Source organism: Prionailurus bengalensis, chromosome A1, assembly GCF_016509475.1.
Source record: "Prionailurus bengalensis isolate Pbe53 chromosome A1, Fcat_Pben_1.1_paternal_pri, whole genome shotgun sequence".
Taxonomy (NCBI): Eukaryota; Metazoa; Chordata; class Mammalia; order Carnivora; family Felidae; genus Prionailurus; species Prionailurus bengalensis.
Window position 1 is genome coordinate 79,092,030 of NC_057343.1, and position 18,116 is coordinate 79,110,145.

General features: G+C 42.6%; 1 protein-coding gene across 1 annotated transcript in view; it reads left to right on the top strand.

The window, feature by feature from the left end:
* Positions 1-18,116, top strand: part of MYO16 (myosin XVI) — a 609,750-nt gene that overhangs the window by 129,882 nt on the left and 461,752 nt on the right.

The following is an 18,116-nucleotide window of genomic DNA, read 5'->3' on the forward strand; positions in this document are numbered from 1 at the left end:
ACAGGTGCCCTCCTCGATGCCCATCACCCACCCTCCCCTCCCTTCCACCCCCCATCAACTCTCAGTTTATTCTCGGTTTTTCAGAGTCTCTTATGGTTTGGCTCCCTCCCTCTCTACCTTCCAAACTTCTTTAAATAGGTATTTATATACGCCCCTCAAATGTCTTCCTACCTAATGACTACGTTTTAGCTCCCGCTTCCTTATTGCGTTGAAACATCAAACCCTTTTATGTGCCTCATTTACCTCCAAATGTTTACCTACTTTGACTCTGTGATCATCTCTAATTTCTTAACTTTTTCCTTGCCTGAAAAAAGTGCTGGTGGAACTCTTTGACTCATTTTCTTCCAGATTCCTTGCTTGTCTCCCTACTTCACACCTGTTGCTTTCAAATGTCTCCATCATTCACTTATGCCCAGACATGATGCGGGACACCCAGCTTCTATGGGCAGGTAGGTTTCTTTGGTGCGGGAAATTCACAGTCTAGAGGGGAGATTGGAAAGTGAGCACTCATGTTTCTGTAAGTCGGAGTTAGGGGAGAATGCAGAGCAAGGTGCCTGGTTCTGCTCCGGGGAAGGCGTGTGAGGAGAGGGCCAGTCTTCTCAAAGTGAGCCAGCAGGCATTGAAGGAAGGGGGTGGGGTGGCATCTACTGATGATGGACGGGTGAGGAACCTGGGCAGAGGAGACGCTCTCTGTGACATACATCATGGAGAGTGCATGGTGCATTCAAAGAACAAACAGACAGAGTCCCACGTTGGGGAGGGGGGAGAACAAATGTGCAATATTTGGACAGATAGGATGCATTTTTATGGTATTCATCACATGAGAGAGTTCACGGGGTGATTTTTGAAGAGTATGCGATGTGATAGGGTTTGCGTTCAGGACTGTCATTCTGTAGCGATATGGTGGGTGGATTAAAAGGGAGATTGGAAAGGGGAACAGACAGGAGAATAAGCTGAAATCAGAATGGTGGCCATAGGGATGATGAGGCATAGTCTGATTTGAGAAGTATTTATGGGAAAGAATTAACAGAACTTGCTGTCTGATTAGTGAAAATTTCTGTGCTTTGCTTTGCTCTTTTTCTTTAAATGTGTCTTATTTTGGTTATTTCATTTCCAGCATCTTTGTGGATAGATTCCAGGAAAACATCTGTGGCTCCACTTCTATCAGGGTCTCTATGGTCAGAGACCCAAGCAGGCCACTGTATCTTATCAGCTCTTCAAACTTGGAACGTCCGAATTCGGTCCACACTCTTCCTTCCTAAGCCTGAACGTCCAGATCGTGAAGGCCCAATACACTATATAACTATGTTTAGATCTTTCCTAAGAGTAATTGGAATCCATTAAAATCTTTCACCCATTAGAGTGGAGAGCAAAGCTTGGTGTTAGTGGGGTTGACTATGGAGAACCAGAGGAGGGGAGCAGGAGTGGGGTGGGGGAGACCAGCTAGGAGGCTCTTGTGGCAGTCCACACCCAGGTGGAGGGAAGTCTGTGTTGGTCATTGACCTCAGAATGGAGAACAGTGGATGAATTTGAAGGAGACTTGAGTACTAAGGAATCTTAGGCTATAGGACTGATTTGGGAGTTGCAGAGGATGAAAGAGAGGGAATATTCAGGACTGGCACTTAATATTTTCACTTGAACGACTATGTGTATGGTGTTTTCATTAAGCTCAGATGTGCCCCAGAGAAAGAGAGACAGGCCAGGACACGTTGGGTCCCGTGATGTCCAAGGAGAGCTGCCCAGGATACAATTGTATATATGGGTCTGACGTCAGGCTGGAGATGTCTATTTAGAGACACGGGGTAATGAACATACTGGTTTTATTTAAGCCGTGCTACAGGAGGAGCTAGGCAACGGGGATACATGGCTCAGGTCAGACACTTCTGGGAAGCAGATAGACAAAAGGCGTTCACAAAGGGAGGAGGAGGTCTTTGGTCAAGAACACGAGCATCACAGTGTCAGAGGCAGGGTCTGCTGAGCAGCCGGTGTGATGTGACAAGATTAGGGCACATGTTTGAGAAGGATCTACTGGGACAACAGACAAGGAGCAGTGTCAATGGACAAGAGTGAGTGGCATTCAGACTGCAGTGTCTTGAGCCATCATCGGAGAGGAGTTGAAGACCACTGTGTGCTTTTTTTTAATGTTTTATTTTAATTTTTGAGAGACAGAGCAGGAGCAGGGGAGGGGCAGAGAGAGAGGGAGACACAGAGCCGGAAGCAGGCTCTAGGCTCTGAGCTGTCAGCACAGAGCCCAATGTGGGGCTTGAACCCACGAACCGCGAGATCATGACCTGAGCCAAATTTGGATGCTCAACCCACTGAGCCACTCAGGCGCCCCAACTATGTGCTTTGGTTTCTAAAAGAAAAAGGAGATTAAGGTCAATTGGTGGGTGGAGATGTGGTTCTCAAAAAAAGTTTTTCTTTTTTTAAGCTAGGAAATACTTGGGTTTTTAATTCACTGTATCTACTTCCTCATCTTTGAAAACTCAAACCCATCTATGCTTCCACTTGTTGTCATTCTAGGCTATGTGTTGGGACTTAAAACAAACAAACAAACAAAAAACCCTTTGAGCATTGTCCAATTGCTGGAGAAATTAAAATAATGACAAAACAATGGCAATAACGGTGATGACCTTGAAGTTTCAGAAGAGCCTTGACGTAGAGGAAACAGGTTTTCACCAATTGCCACAAATAAACTCATGCGAGATCAGTACCTCTAACATCATGTTCTAAGAGCGGTCGTTATATGGAAACGACCCTCTTGTGCCATGCTTTGAAAACTTCTGTTCCAATCCACAGTAGGGTTATCTTTTCCCTTCTAAGGAGAAAGTGTCATACACGCACCGAGTCTGTTGGAATGATTCGTATTGACATATCTTTCGAAAACTCTCTAGAGGTCATTGTGGACAGTTCAGTAAACATGTCATCTCTGCAGATAGATGTCGTTAAAAAAAGTGAGTTGGGAGCCGCGCTCCACTTAGAAACAGGATGATACAAAGCCAAAGGGGAATTACGACACTGCATGAATCAATGGTACGTTCTCAGTACTGCTCCCAGTTTTGTTTGATTCAGCATAAAAAAGGTCTTTGGCTCATAGGAAGTGGTCAAGGGAGGAATAAGTAAAAGGCGAAAGCTTCAGGGTCCTCTGAGTAAGGAGAAGATAGAAGAGGCTTGAATTATTTATTATCTGGAGGGGAGGAGTGACAGCAGAGACAGACATAAATGAATGAATGGTTTTGTGGAAATCAATTGGCCATTCTTTTTCATTCAGGCTTTTAGCAGAAGAGGAAGACACTTATCTAAGTGGCTGAAAACACATCTGACATGGATGAGGGATATGCCTCTTGGAGCCTCGTATTTTAAGCACATAAGAGCCAATTCTGCGGAGTATCTTTGAGAGGAGAAAATCATTTGAAGGTTGAATGTTTCCTAAATATCTGGTTCATTATGCTCTCCTCTGAACAACTTTACCTGTGAGGTTCAGCTCTGGGGACTGACTGAAACCCTTCCCACAGAGCACTCGTGCCTAGAATCACATGTCACTTTGCCTTTTCTCATCTTGGGAGATCCTGGACAAGTCTTTTTTAAAACATTAAAAAAAATTCCAGTATAATTAACATACGGTGCTAGATTGATCCTGGTCAAGTGTTAACCTCTTTGTTTTCTCACCTGGAATCCATGGAGTAGAAACGTGTGTGGTGGGCCACGAAGCCAGTTGACGATGGGCCCAGCAAAGTGTCATGGCACTCTCTGTCCAGGTGAACCGAGGTCACAAGCATGGCCCCGTGGGTGATGGAGGCAACTTGTGTCTTCCACAGCCACCTGTTACTTATAGGACTACTTGGGCCAGTCTTAGCATGTTTTAACTACTGCCCCGTTTTTTCTGTTTAATCTTTAGTATTTCACTTAATTTCTCTAGGGCTTGGTTCTTGATGTCCTGGTTTGAAAAGTGTAGCCAATAACACCATCCTTATTCACTTTGCTGGTATATGTGGAAGTCAGGAAGTTCATTACTCTCCCCCTCCACTCCGTTTACCCACCATGCATCCCTCCGTCTCTGTATTCAGGACCGGGTCTTCCCTGAATCACCTGCTAATGCTGAGGCTGCACCCGGTCTGGCAGGGTATGGAGCCCCTCAGGCAAAGAAAGAGCAATCATCCATCCAATGAACCTGGTTTGGTGTTAGAACCAAATTCACATTAATAATATCAGGCACATGGAGCGCCTGGGTGGCTTAGTCGGTTACGCGTCTGACTTCGGCTCAGGTCATGATCTCACGGTTTGTGGGTTCGAGCCCCACGTTGGGCTCTGTGCTGACTGCTCAGAGCCTGGAGCCTGTTTCAGATTCTGTGTCTCCTTCTCTCTCTGCCCCTTCCTAACTCATGCTCTGTCTCCCTCTGTCTCAAAAATAAATAAACATTAAAAGAAATTTTAAAAAATTTCTAAAAAAAATTTTCTAAAAAAAATATCGGGCATATGTTAATGACACAGTAATATTTGATAAATGAAAATAAGTCATCAATAGTAATTAGTTCACATAATAACCATCATTAATATGCTTTAATGAAACCATCTTTTCAACAGTGTTGCTCTCTATTTCCCTGGTATCTACAATAATTTTTTTGTGTTGCAAGTGACCTCTGAACCTTGTAACGTTTAGTACATACTCTGTTTCTTGGCCCCTTCTTAAGGCCCCAGGTTGTTTCTGGACGTGCAGAGACATCAGTCTCGTGCAGACCTCCTTGCTCCCCTCCCCATCAGACCTCCCACAGAGTAAGGAGCACCGTCTCACTGGTCTACGTGGACTCTTGGGGGAAAGGCTTCATGGCAGTTCTTAACCAATGGTGACTGTGGTGCACACATACCGTGCTGCTTATAAAGACAGTGTGAGAAAGAAATCCTTATAAGGCGTGGGATTAAATTGTCTTGGGCTGGGTCGCTCGGTCGGTTGAGTGTCCAACTCTTGATTTCGGCTCAGGTCGTGATCTCACGGTTCATGAGTTCGAGCCCTGAGTCTTTCTTCTCCTAATGCTCCCACCTCCCATGCTCTCCACGGAGGTCCTGCTCCGGTGAGGCTGGGACCCTGACGCCTCAGCTCCGAGAAAGCGTGCTCCCACCCCGTCTGCCCTACGAGCTCCTCCATCAGCTTCCTGATTCTCCACAGATCCCACTGCTGTGATTGGACATGCTGTTGACAGGACCTCACTGGCTCCCTGTGGCAGAGCGAAAAATGGAGGTCTGTTTCCTCCCTTGGAAATGTTCTGATTCCACTTGTTGTAGTCTCATTTTCGACTTTTCGCCTTAATGTGTGTTTGGGTTGGTCCAAATGAACTCTGAGAATGATTTCAGTTTTTCTGTGATTGCTGCCTTTCTTCTGTTTTTGCCCCCCCCCCCCCATTTGAAATGGAGAAATGTCTTCTTGTCTTTGAATTTCCAGATTTTGCTTGTTATCAGCGTTCAGGTCACATGCCGCGGAGTTGTACTCGGCCTCCAAGTACTCAGTTGTCCTTACATCGGAATTAACGTAGCACTTTATCTGTTTTTCTTTAGGAAAATGTTTAGGACTGTCCTCTTTACCCTGGGGAATAAGCATTAGGTGTGCAGTGTGGTGACTGATGACACTTGTAGCCATCCAATGTGTGTCTGCTGAACTTTGCATGTAGCAGGCTCTTCATAGTATATTTGAACGAGTGAATGAAAGGTCGAGTCCCTTGCATGGCAGGCCCCTTGGGGTGCTCTGTGGATGTACCTGTGGGCAAAACTAGAGGCGGTCCTTCCCTAAAGGGGTGCGTGGTCTGTGGGGGGGCGGAGAGAAGGGAAGCGTGTTCACTGAAGTGTCCAGTTAGTCGTGGGAATAGGGTTGTACGGGAAACTGCTTCACACCCATGTCAGGTACGTGGAGATGGAAAAATTAAAATGCAAGAATTGGATTCCTTGGTCTGTGCTAGCGTCCGAGGGGGGACACTGAACCTCCCTGCTCCAGGAGTGTGCTCTCTGGTCCGGCGGGTCAACACCTTCTGCGGGTGGTCAGCCATGTTGGCATGTGCCCCGTGAGAAGCACAGAGTACTGTTACTGTGCCGGAACTTTCCCTCATGTGTATGAATGCTCAACTGTGTGGTTACATCTTTGTGACCAGGGACATTTGCTTCTACCTTTTTATGTCTTGGTTCATAGCCACGTGCACTGAAGGCCCTCACTTTGTTTACTGAGGACTGACTAACTGACGGGAATGTTCGCGCACAGCATATAGGAGCAGAGGGTGGATGCTTCCTGAAAGTTACAAATGTATTATTTTAAAATAAGTAATATATAATAATAAATATTCACTATAATTATAACAATAAATATTCACTATGATATAGAAGTTTAAACCTTCCTTCTACTAGTGGGAATAACCTACATTTTCATGGCAGAAGAGAAAAGAAGTCCGTGCTCTAAAGGGATGTATCCTTTAGCAGGAAAAAAAGAAAAGATCATCATGAACTTCTATGTTATATGAGTCACCTGGTTCCCATTGACAGAAAATCAACTTATAAGGGTTTAAGGTTTAAGCACAGAAGGGAATTTATTGGCTTTCATATGTGGCAAATGGCCCTTGTACCTGGAAAGTCCAATTCAGTTGGCTTCATATACTAATGCATTTGGAATCTGGGGGCTTTAACTTATATTATTTTTTCTGTCCTGTCTGTCTCTTTTTCTTCTCTTTCTGTTTCTGCCTCTATTTTTCTCTTTCTCTGAGTCAGAAGATAGGAGCCTTGATAGCACATATCTACATCCTAGTGGATTGATAATAAAAAATAAGACAGGGTCTTTTTTTTTTTAAATCTCCTTATGTTCATCTATTAAATCTCATGGAAGAGTCCTGAATTGTCCACACTATGATCATATCCCGTACTGGGACCAGTCATCGATCTTCAATGTACAGGCCATTGTGATGGGCCCAACCTAGGTCATCTTTCCAGCCCTGCAAGTTGAGTTGAGTAGCCTTTGTAATAACCCCACTAGGACCACGTGCAGGGAGAGAGGGGAGGTGATTTCCAGAAGGAAGGTTCTCCCAGAAGAAATAATGGGGCTCACTGATAGTCTCAGATTCTGTACCAGAGTAGCAGAAAGTCATGAGTAAAGATGCAAGGCATGGAAAAGACTGGTTGGTTTGTATGGTGCACTAATTAATAATAATATTCAGCGGGCAAGGTGGAACCCAGGGGTGAAGGGCTTGAGGACTTTGATGAGCTTTGTTTCTTATACCATTATTTTAGGTTAATATTAAGGCAGGCTTTCTCTTTTTTCTTTTTCACCACGAGCAGAGCAGAGTGGTGAAAGAAACCAAGGATGTTTAATGCAATAATTACGACTTGAGATGAGGAGGGTCCTTCTGCTGGACATGGGGATGTTTATCTGTGAATCATAGTCTGTGTTTTGACCTTGTGTTTTAAGTTGACCTTGAAGAATTTCTTTTATCTGAATGTACCTTATAAATTGCTGCAAAGGACAGTGGAAATCGTTTAAAAACACAAACTATAAACTAGAAATTCTCTTTTAACCTAGAAACGGTGATAGACATTTTAGCATATGATGTTTTCCCCTAAATTTATCCTATTACAAGGAAAGGCGGGGGGAACCAGAGTCTATAAAGCCAAAATTAAATATTAAATGTGCAGTTCCGTTTTGTTTCAGCTCATTTCAGGACTGAAAATATTTTATATCAAAATAGTGTCAGTTATCAAATATTTTATATGAAAGTAACATTTGAAACAAAAATCTTTGCAGGGCTTAGGGAAATGATGAGATAAAAAAAATTACTTATGGCCATGAAATTACAGTTGCACTGACACATACACACAAGCTTTCAAATAAAAGTAAATACATTTCGAGACGAGCTGTTAATGCACAGCATTTGGTCATTGCTGTCTACTTTTTATTTGCAATGCTTGTTTTATAGTGTTGCTTCAGGACTTAGGCTAAAGGCATCCAGGAAGCTGCATGATTGACTGGTGGGGTCATGGAGCCAGTCAGGGCTCAGCTTCCTAAAGAGGAACCAGTGGGTTGAAACTGGCAGGTATCCCATTCTGAGACAGTCGGGAACACTAGGGAATTTGCCTATTAGAAACATTGCCCGGCAGGAATAGAGTGAGCAGAGTCTCTTCTGGCCAGAATTAAAGATGTGTGTCTAGGAAAGGTGAAATGTGCGGATGTGGATTAAGAACGGAAAATTGTTTAAAGTTTGGGGGCCCAAACATGTATATTTGGGGTAGAGGGTCTAAATCTGTTTTATTGAGAATGAACCAAAAGAGAGGTTCTCTTTTGAGCTCCCCAGGAATTCGAGCTTGTCTGAGACTGTTTAATTCCAGAGCATCGCCGTCTCTTGGATGGATAGGGAAGTGATCACAGCCATCTTGGTGACACCCAGTAGTGGGACCATGGTGTTTAGAAAGGCAGGGCATTCAGGAAAAGTCAGGACTTGATTTTAGCAATATGGCATGCCATCAGAAGTGTCTGAGAACAGCCAGTAGTAGGCAGTTCTGATCTTAAAGGGTCCAGACTTCTCCAGACAGGTTCTCATTGAGTGTATATCTGATATAATAGCTAGTTGATATTTAGAGGTGGGGCTCCAAATGACCAGACTCTGGGGATCCTAAATGTCGTTGAGTTGTCTTCTGAAAAGGAGCAGGGTCATTCAGTGCTCTACATATCAAGGTAAATCTTGGTTCTGGGCATTAGCACACGGGCATGATTTTGGAACCACCTATGACACAGTGTAGAGCGGTCATGACATGACCTTCCATCAACCATAGATTTGATTAGACATGTGGGTCCACTTGGATAATGAACCGGAAACATTACCTCAAGGTGATAACCGTCAGATTTATTGCTACCCTGAAACAAATTCTGGAAAGAATTAGGACTATAAGTCTACCAAAAAGCTGTTTATCATAATCAAATCACTTGTTAATAAGGAAATATTAAATGTAGAAAAATATAGGTTGATGTGTAAAAAAATATACTCCAGAGTATGCAGCAATTTTTATGTCCTCTGTATTTGTTTTATTTCCAATTTAATTTAAAGAGAGAACATTTTTCACATTCTCTCATTAGAAAAGCATGCCCTAATAATTGCACAGAAACCGAAGAAGTGATCCCTTGATATGTAAATGAAAAAATTTAAAGACAGCCAGTAGTGAGATGAAAAGCATTGTTGATTTTCTTAAAAAGAATTTAAATTATTTGAGTCTGTCTCTCCATTTTTCAGAGAAACGTTTCAGTGCAGGATTCTACAAAACAGGCGTTGTAGACCTACATCCCGAGATATTTTAGGGCACAGCATCTATATCTTCTTTGCCAAATGTAATTTCTTTTTACTATTTTTCACTCCACGAAGAGGAATATGAACCTGCAGCTTGATTACAAAGATGTTAAAATCTAGCACTTTTTAAAGACTTCAACCCTTCAGAAGAAGTTTTCTTTTTTAAGGCTCTGGGGGAGTATGTTGAAATTGATTATACTCTTGTCTTTGAAAATCCTCACTGTTCCTTTGTTTCGTTGTCATTGTATATGCAGTAAAAATAACTCTGGAAGCACGTTATAACAATAGATTCTGAGAATAAAGCTTCTGCAAGGACAATGGTTGGGAACATAGACGTGAGTGCGTGTGCGCACGCGCACACACACACACACACACACGGGCATGCTCAACACCTGTGTGTGCACATATGCTAATTTCCACCCCGGACAACTGACTTATGCTTCTCAGACTTCATAACAAACGTTTTATAAAGTGGGATAAGCAAGTTTGCAACTATTTTCATGAAATACTTAAACCATTTTATTTATTTTAGAAAAAAAATTTTTAGAGAGAGGGAGAGAGCATGTGAACAGGGGAGAGGGATGGAGGGAGGGAGGGAGAGAGAGAGAGAGAGAGAGAGAGAGAGAGAATCTTAAGCAGGCTGCATGCTCAGTGCAGAGCCCAATGTGGGGATTGATCCTGAGCCAAAATCCAGAGTCAGATGCTTAACCAACTGAGCCACCCAGGGGCCCCTAAACTCTATATATTTTTTAAACTCCTGTGATACAGCCCCTTGTGTCTTATTCTCTTTTTCCCCCCACTTTTTTTTTAATGGTGGTAAAACACATAAAATAAAATTTACTAGCTTAACCATTTTAAGTGTATCATTCACTAGTTAAGCATATTCACGCTGTTGTGACACAAGGGCTCTAGAAGTTTTTCATCTTTAAGATCTGATACTTTGGGCTCATCAAACAACAACTCTCCCTGTCTCCCTCTTTCCAGCCCCTGGTAACCAGCATTCTCATTTATTTCTGGTAACCAGCGTTCTCATTTCTTATTCTCATATATCACACAGTGTCTGTCATTTTGTGCCTGGTTTACTTCATATAGCATATCGTCAGGGTTCATCCATTTTATAGCATGTGGTAGGATTCCTTTCCTTTTTCAGGCTGTGTAATATTCCATCGTACGGATAGACCACATTTATTTATCCATTCACCCATTAGTGACATTTCGGTTGCCTCCATCTCTTGGCCATTGTGAGCTATGCTGCAGTGAACAGAGGTGTTTAAGTGTATCTTTAGAGATCCTGCTTTCGGTGTTTTGGATATACCCGGAAGTGGGATTGCTGGACGCTCTGGCAGTTCCATTTTTAATTTACTGTGGAAACTCCAAACTGTTTTCCGTCGTAAACCATTTTACATTCCTACCAAGAGCGCACCAGGGTTTCAATCTCTCCACATCCTTGCCAACACTTATTTTCTGCCCCGCCCTTTTTTCAGGGGTGGGTGATGGGTAAAAGAGCCATTCTAATGGGTATGAGGTGATGATTTATTGCAGTTGTGATGTGCGGTTCACTGAGAATTGTGAGCTTCTTAATCTTCTTAACAAATACGCTTGTTGGAAATTTGCGTATCATCTTTGGGGAAATGTCTGTTTAAGTCCTTTGCCCATTTTTAAATTTGCTTGTTTAATTTTTAGAGTATTGAGTTGTAAGGGTGTTTTTTTATATTTTGGGTATTAACCCCTTATCAGATATATAATTTACAAGTATCTTCCTCCCTTCCTCAGGTTGCCTTTTTACTGTGTTGTGTCCTTCGATGCACAAAAATTTGCATATTCATCCATTTTGTCAATTTTTGCTTCTGTCGGCTGTGTTTGTGGTGTCCTATCCGAGAAATCATTGCCAGGTGCAGTGTCCTAAAACTTCTGTTTTCTTCTATGAGTTTTGTACTTTTGGGTCTTATGTTTACAGCTTTAATAAATTTTTGTTAATTTTTGCATATGATAGAAGGTTAGGGCCCAACTTTATTCTTTTTTTAATTTGTTTTAAGTTTATTTCCTTATTTTGAGAGAGAGACAGAGAGTGAAAACAGGGGAGGGGATGAGAGAGAGAGAGAGAGAGAGAGAGAGAGAGAGAGAGAGAGAATGCTAAGCAGGCTCTGCACTGTCAGTGTAGAGCCCAGCGTGGGGCTTGAACCCATGAGCCGTGAGATCATGACCTGAGCCGAAATCAAGAGTCCGATGCTCAACTGACTGAGCCATCCAGGCGCCCCCCAATTTTATTCTTTTGCAGGTGTGTCTTATTATTTCTTGTGCTGCTATGACTTGTAGAGTTTGGAAACCTACATCATTAGGTATGTTCAGCCTATAGACATACATTTCACATCTCCAAAAAAATGTCTTCTTTTTGGTGTAAACCGTGAAAGTTAATAGAAAATGAGAGAAAAAAAATATATAATCTTACTTGTATTAGTTTGTGTTCCCTAGAAGCAGAGTCTTGGGAGAGGGCTTCAGGAGCACACGGCAATATGCAGAGGGAATGCTCATCAAGGAAATCCCATAGGGAGTGAGGGAAGCAAGGCATAGAACAGAAATTGTATACATTTGAGGTCTTTGAGAGGAGGCACCCCCCAAATTGCAAACATAAGCTGGTGGAATTGAAGTCGAATTTGTACCTGTAAATTCAGATAAATGCGCATTCTTACCTACAAACGATAAAATGTATTTTCGTTCTTTTCACGGGAGAAATTGGAGCACTTATTTTTATTTTTATTTCATTCTGATGATTCATTATCCTCATGGAAAAACAGGGTGATAAGTGTTTCTTTATAAGTGTGCCCACAATATGTTGGACCTTTGGCCAGAATCCAGTCTATTCTCAGCCTTTTGAGGTCTATTCCTGGAAGACAAAAGCATATCCACCAATATCTAGTTCATTAATTAATAATAATAATAATAATAATAATAATAATAATAATAATAAAATGAGTCCAGCAAAATGGGCACCATTTGCTAACTTCCTCGCCTTGTTGGTGCCCTGTGGTGACAGCTGTCCTGCACCAAACAGTAGGTGGGCAGTGTTCTAAGAAGGGACCGTTCTCATGCTGGTTCCTGGAATTTGGAACCTGCCCTGACCGCAGCATGTCAGAGTCCATCCTGAGTGGTCTTGATGAGCCACGTAATCTCACCTCGACATGTTGCCACAGAATGTGGTTAAAGAAAATGCCAACCAGTTTTCTGAATGCCTGCACTATTTTACATTCCCAGCATCAAGGTGGAGAGGTCCTTTTTCTCCACATCCTTGCCAGTATTTGGTATTGTCACTAGTTTTATTTTTTTAAGTTTTTTTAATGCTTGTTTATTTTTTGAAAGAGAGAGAGCGCACAAGCTGGGGAGGGGCAGAGAGAAACAGAGGCAGAAGATCTGAAGTGGGCTCCACACCGACAGCACAGAGCCCAGTGTGGGGTTCGAACCCACGGACTGTGAGATCATGACCTGAGCCAAGGGTGGACACTTAACCGACTGAGCCCCCCACGGGGCCCCCCACTAGTTTTATGTTTGTTTCAGCTCTTCTGATACATGCGTAGTGATGGGTCACTGCTTCCGGTGGGCATCTCCCTAATGGCTGGTGCTGTCAGAGGTCTCTTCCTGTGCTTGGCCATCATCCATCTGTGCCCCTGAAACATCCATCACTCTTCTCCCATTCTCCAGTTGGACCACCTGCCTTTTTGCTGCTGAAAGTTAAGGCGCGCGCGTGCGTGTGTGTGTGTGTGTGTGTGTGTGTGTGTGTGTTGTAGAGGTGATTCTTTTCTTTTTTCTTTTTGTTTTTAATATCTATTTACTTTTGAGAAAGAGAGAGAGAGCGAGAGCAGGGGAGGGGCAGAGAGAGAGAGAGAGGGAGACACAGAATCCGAAGCAGCTCCCGGCTCCCAGCTGCTGGCACAGAGTCCAACGTGGGGCTTGAACTCACGAACGGTGAGATCATGACCCCAGCCAAAGTCAGACACTTGACCGACTGAGCCACCAGGTGCCCCTAGAGGTGATTCTTTGTGAGACAGGTGGTTACAAGTACTTTTCCCCAGAGGTGCCAGGATGGCATAGTGGGTTCAACATCGACTCGTGATCTCGGCTCGGGTCCTGATGTCACAGTTAAGGAGTCTGAGCCCCGAGGACAGCGCAGAGCCTACTCGGAATTGTCTCTCCCTCTCTCTCTGCCCCTACCCTGCTTGTACTCTTTATCTCTCTCAAAGTAAATAAATAAACATAAAAACAAACAAACAAAAAAAACAACTGCTTTTCCCCACTTTGCCACCCTGAACGTGGCTTTGACACAGCCGTGTTGTGTTTTCAGATGAAATCCAATTCATTCTTTCCTTTTCTTTTATGGGCCGTGTTTTCAGGTCAAGTCTAAGGCAGGGCTCAGCGGTTCCATCCTGCGGTCTTCAGGATGCACTGCAGTTTTGTTTTACATTCAGATCCGTGATCCGTTTCGGGTTCATTTCTGTGTGAGGTGTGAGGTTTGGGTCGAGGTTCGTTTCTCCCTAAGGGTGTCCAGGGGCCCCACCTTCGCTTTGGGAAGACTCTCCTCTCTGGCTTGCACCTGCACCTTGTCACGGACCGCGGGCCGCCTGTGTGCGGAAGTCTTTGCAGGTTGTTCTTTTCAGGTGCCATTGATCTAGGTGTCCCTCCTGCCAGTACCAATAGCAGAAAATCCCGACAGGTACATGTGGCAAAATAGACTTCCTCCAAAAATCAGAGAAGGGGTTGTTTTCAAAGTTGACTTTTGGTACCTCTAATCTCTTTCATTACGTATTATTTTTATTTGTTTAATTTTTATTTTTTTGAAGTGTATTTATTTTGAGGGAGAGTGCATGTGCTCATGAGCAGGGAAGGGGCAGAGAGACAGAGAGAGAGAGGCAGAGAGAGAATCCCAAGCAGGCTCCACACTGTCAGCACACAGCCCGATGCAGGGCTCGAACCCACGAACCATGAGATCATGACCTGAGCTGAGATCATAACCTGAGTCGAGATCAAGAGTCAGGCATTTAACCAACTGAGCCACCGAGGTGGCCCTGTGTGTGTTTATTTATTTACTTTTTTTTAAATTTTTTTTTCAACGTTTATTTATTTTTGGGACAGAGAGAGACCGAGCATGAACGGGGGAGGGCAGAGAGAGAGGGAGACACAGAATCGGAAACAGGCTCCAGGCTCTGAGCCATCAGCCCAGAGCCTGACGCGGGGCTCGAACTCACGGACCGCGAGATCGTGACCTGGCTGAAGTCGGACGCTTAACCGACTGCGCCACCCAGGCGCCCCTGTGTGTGTTTATTTTTATCTGCAACATGTATCGAAAGGTTTCTAGCGTATTTACAGCGGTTGTGGGAGAGATACATCTTCAGTTTAGTAAAGTACTTCCAATTTTCTCTTTCATAGTAATGGGACAACACTGTCAATCAAATGAGTGTGAAATGATAGGTTTAAATTTTTTTTTAGACCTTAGTAAGGGTGCACGTCAATTGTAGGTTTGAAAATGTAACTTTCTTCTTGTGTGTGTGTATTGACTTGTGTTGATATCAATTCTAACGGCTGAGTCATAGAATGTGTTTGGTTTCTTACAAGGATAAAGGTGTTTACAACGTAACTGATTTTTCCTCCTTTTACCCGCGTTAGGACAATTAATTTAATTCATGTAATGATTATAAATCTATTCAAGTTTTTGCTTCTTGAGTCGTTTTTGGTAAGATATATTTTTCTGGATATTTTCTGTTTCTCATCTCTTCATCTTTGCTCGGTCCTTATTTCGTTTCTGTCCATTTGTACCGTGATTTTATTATTTTCTTCTTTCTTGCTGGGCTTCCTTTATTGTTCTTTTCTATGAATCACATGTGTTGGTCACTGATGCTAAGAATACAGTCTTTTCTAATATATACATTTAAAGCCGTAGATTTATTTCTGTGAACGGTTTTAGTTTCATCCGTGAAATTATGATCAATGATTGGTTCTAAAAAAGTATTATTTCCATTATGCTTTCTTCCTTATAAATGCTTTATTTTGAATCGACTTTGTAAGTTTCTGAACAAATTGGCAGGTGTGGTTCCACATCTGTAGTTGAAATCCAGTTCTCCAGTGTGTTAAGAAGGTGTCCGTATAATTTCAGTTCTAAAGCATTTTTTGAAATTTGCTTTGCTTTGTGCCCTAAGACAGAGTTAACTTCATAAACCATCCACGAATGTCTGCTCCCCTGAAAGTGGGTCCAAGTTTCTGGAAATGTCCTTGTTTTTACCATTTTTTCTTATCCCATTTAACTAGCACTTATGGATAACTTTGCAAAAACTCTCCCGCAGTGAGTGTGCTGTGGCTACATGAAGATTTTGTTTAAATATTAAAAAAAATTAATGTGTATTTATTTTTGAGAGAGAGAGAGTGTGAGCAAGAGTGAGCAGGGGAGAGGTAGAGAGGAAGACAGGATCTGAATCAAGCTCTGTGCTGAGAGTGGAGAGGCTGCCGCGAGGCTCAAACTCACAAACCATGAGATCATGACCTGAGCTGAAGTCGGATGCTTCAACCGACTGAGCCTCCCAGGCGCCCCACCACATGACGGTTCTGAGTCTAATGGAGAGGAAGGCATTTCTGGCAGTTGAATCCCCAGAATAATTTCCTCATTTTCCTAGTTGCCTTTTCCTTAACTTTATTCTGTGTATTTCTGGCTTGCTACAACACAGCATCCTGAGATCATGGCATGGTGTCTCCAAGACCAAAGCTGCTAGTTTTTACTAGACGTTCCATAATGATTTCTGAACATAGATCTTTGCTGTTTCCTTCATGTATTTAATTTGCCGGCTCTCAAGTTTTATTTTATGGAGATGCATATTTGCTGAGCAGGGATTTCTGCCTATGGTAAATGTCTGTAAATATTTTTTAGAAGTTTATTTATTTTGAGAGAGGGAGAGAGAGAGAGAGAGAGAGAGAGAGAATGAGAGAGAGGAAATCCCAAGCAGGCTCCGCACTGTTGGCTTGGAGCCTGATGTGGGGCTTGAACTCATGAACCACAAGATCAGGACCTGAGCCAAAACCAAGAGTCAGATGCTGAACCAACTGAACGACCCAGGCACACCAAACGTCTCTGAATTTTTATCTAGAATTTCAGACTAGCCATGTATATAACCCCCATGCCAAAAGAAGGGTAGGTCAAGTCATAAGCATTTGCTACCTACTATATGTCAGTGCTGGGTCAGGTTGTAGTAATGCATATGATATTTCTGCCAGTGATTTAATTAACAACAAAAATATTTAATATCTGCTCTTCCAACTGCTGATAAAACAGTCCAAGTTCGTGCTTTCTGGTGGGGGGGCTTATAGATAAATAAAATATATGGTGTATTTTACAAACAGCATTGGTATGAGTATAATATACAGTCTAAGTGTGATGATTGATGCTGTAGAAATATATTTCAGGGCGATAAAAACTTAAAGAGAAAAAGCAAGAAATAGGAATTGGAAATATTGTTAGGGAACAGCTGCAAATAGAAATAAAGGGGCCTGTGAAAGCATCACGAGGTTGGAGATTTTGAGCTAAGACCAGGAGAAGGGAAGGATGCTAACCATTTAGCCTCCCTCCATCAGATGAATGTTCCAGGCACTGGGAACAGCAGGTGCAAAGACCTTGTGCCGGGAACATTCTTGGCACATGATAGAACCAGAAAGAGCAAAAAAGGGAGAGAGAACTCTCCATATAACACATTCCCTTTTCTTCAGTTCTCTTAACGTATTCCATGTATACACACAGATCCTCATGATATATTCCTCATAAAAATAATTACCGTTCATTGAGTATTTACTTTGTGTCAGACATTTTTTTTTTTTGCAAACTATCTCTTATTTTTTAAGTATCCCAGCAAACTTCAAACACCAGCTCTTTTTTATTTATTTCAAGCATCTTAGAAATGTTGAAAATTTCACCCCAGGTCATAAGTAGAAAATGTGATACCTACAATTGGAACTCAGTTTTAGTTTTTCTAGTTTTTCTGTTATTTAACATTACCTTCTGCAAGTGAATAATTTTGATGATTAGGAATTTAAAGCATATGGTCTCTTGTCTGCTTCCTATGATGACTCAGACTCAAATATATATATATTATATATATATATATATATGAAATGTATATATATATTTAATGGGTAGCACACACATACACACACACAGTTATGCTTAATTTTATAGTTATTTTCTCTTGAGATGTGGGTAATTCTTTTTTTTTTTTTAATTTTTTTTTTCAACGTTTTTTTATTTATTTTTGGGACAGAGAGAGACAGAGCATGAACGGGGGAGGGGCAGAGAGAGGGAGACACAGAATCGGAAACAGGCTCCAGGCTCCGAGCCATCAGCCCAGAGCCCGACGCGGGGCTCGAACTCACGGACCGCGAGATCGTGACCTGGCTGAAGTCGGACGCTTAACCGACTGCGCCACCCAGGCGCCCCTAGATGTGGGTAATTCTTGATGCTGCTTCTCTTACACCTTGGGGGTCTTTCTGGAATATCTTTTCCTGAGTATTTGTGATTCCGATGCAAGAATGAAGCCATGAGTCTCCATGGTGGGCTTGATGCAGTGGTTGTGTGGAAGCTGGCCCCCACACTGAGGTGGAGAGAGTACGTATTCTCTTCTCTCTGTTTAGTAATGTGACAGTGGTAGCTTGGAATTGACTGTGAACTGTGCACCGTGGTAATAGGCAGACGTGACAAGTCAACGATTTCATTCCCACTCCACCCCTACTGACTGTTACAAATTTGCTAGAACCCCACTTGGTAGGTAGCAATGGTCCAGTCCT